Genomic DNA, 2,188 nt, shown 5'->3' on the forward strand with positions numbered 1-2,188 from the left:
TGAGATGAAATCTTAGAGTAGTTTTGATTTGCATTTCTCTAATTACTAGAGATATTGATCATATTTATATTTTCATATATTTGTTGATCAAATGTATAGTTTCTTCTGAGAAGTGTTTGTAAAGCTCTTTAGCCCATTTATTGATTTGTTTTTTTGTTGCTGTTTTTTTACTGTTAAGTGTTTTGAGTTCTTTACGTATCCTGGAGATTAGTGCTCTGACATGCATGTGACAAAAATTTGCTCCCCAAATGTAGGCTCTCTGTTCACCTCATTGATTGTTTCTTTTGCTGAGAAGAAGCTTTTTAGTTTGAGTTCATCCCATTTATTAACTCTTGATTTTATTTCTTGCACTCTAGGAATCTTGTTAAGGAAGGTGGGGCCTAATAGGACGTGATGAAGATTTGGGCCTCTTTTTTCTTCTATTTAGGTTTAGGGGCTCTGGACTAATTCCTAGGTCCTTGATCCACTGTGAATTGAATTTTGTGGATAGTGAGAGATAGGGATTTATTTTCGTTTTGCTGCATATGGATCTCCAGTTCTCTCAGCACCATTTGTTGAAGAGGCTATCTTTTTACTCCAGTGTATGTTTTTGACACCTTTGTCTAGTATGAGGTAACTGTATTTATGTGGATTTGTCTCTGTGTCTTCTATTCTGTACCATTGATTTCCATGTCTATTTTAGTGCCAACACAATGCTGTTTTTGTCACTATTGCTCTGTAGTATAGTTTAAGCTCTGGTGTTGTGATGCTTTTCTGCTTCACTTTTCTTGCTAAGGATTGCTTTGGCTATTCTGGGTCTCTTATGTTTCCAAATAAGTTTCATGATTGCTTTTTCTGTTTTTATAAGGAAAGACAATAGGATTTTAATTGGAATAACATTGAGTCTGTATAGCACTTGGGTAGTATGGCCATTTTGACAATATTAATTCTGCCTATCCAAGAGCAGGAGAGATCTTTCTATCCTCTAATGTCTTCTTCAGTTTCTTTCTTTAGTTTTCTGTAGTTTTCATTGTAGAGGTCTTTCATCTTTTTGTTAAGTTGATGACCAAGTTTTTTGTTTTTTTTTTTTTTTTTTGAGGCTATTGCGAATGGGGTAGTTTTCCTAATTTCTCTGTCAGAGGATTCATCAGTGATGTATAGAAATGCTTTTGATTTATGGGTATTGATTTTATATCCTGCTAGTTTTCTGAAATCATTAATTAATTCTGGAAATTATTATTGGAGTTTTTTAGATCCTATAAGTATAGAATCATGTCATCAGGAAATAATGCTAGTTTCACGACTTCTTTTCCTATTTGTATTCCTTTAATTTCTTTCATCTGCCTAATTGCTCTGGCTAGAATTTCAAGGACTTTGTTGAATAAAAGTGGTGTAAGAGGGTATCCTTGTCTTGTTCCAGTTTTTAAAATGAATGTTTCCAATTTTTCTCTACTTAGAATGATGTTGGCCTTGGGTTTAGTGTTTATCTTTTAGAATGTTGCCGTATATTCCTACTAACCCTAGTTTTTCTAGTGTTTTGAACATGAAAAGGTGTTGTATATTTTGTCAAATGTTTTCTCTGCATCAATTCATATAATCATATGATTCTTATGTTTAAGTCTATTGATATGATGAATTATATTTATTGATTTACATATCTTGAACCAACTTTGCATCCCTGGAATAAACCCCACTTGATCATGGTGCACTATTTTTTTTTAACATTTTTGTATGTGATTTACCAGAATTTTATTGAGAATTTTTGCATCCATGTTCATCAGGGATATTGGTCTGAAATGTTCTTTCCTTGATGTGTCTCTACCTGGTTTTAGTATCAGGATGATACTAGCTTCATAGAATAAGTTTGGAAGGGTTGCCTCCTTTTCTACTTCATGGAATAATTTGAGGAATATTGGCGTTAATTCTTCTTTGTATATCTTACAGAACTCAGCTGTGTATCTGTCTGGTCCCGGCTTTTTTTGGTTGGTAGGCTTTTGATGATGTTTTCTATTTCTTTGCTTGAAATTGATCTGTTTAAATCGTATGTGTCCTCTTGATTCAGTTTGGGTTGATCATATGCCTCTAGAAATTTGTTAGTGTCTTTGAGGCTTTTTATTTTAAATTTTCAAAATAGTTGCTAATTTTTTTCTATATTTCAATAATGTCTTTCGTGATATTTCCTTTTTCATCACAAATTTTGGAAATTTGA

This window comes from Ictidomys tridecemlineatus, chromosome 6 (assembly GCF_052094955.1).
Source record: "Ictidomys tridecemlineatus isolate mIctTri1 chromosome 6, mIctTri1.hap1, whole genome shotgun sequence".
Taxonomy (NCBI): Eukaryota; Metazoa; Chordata; class Mammalia; order Rodentia; family Sciuridae; genus Ictidomys; species Ictidomys tridecemlineatus.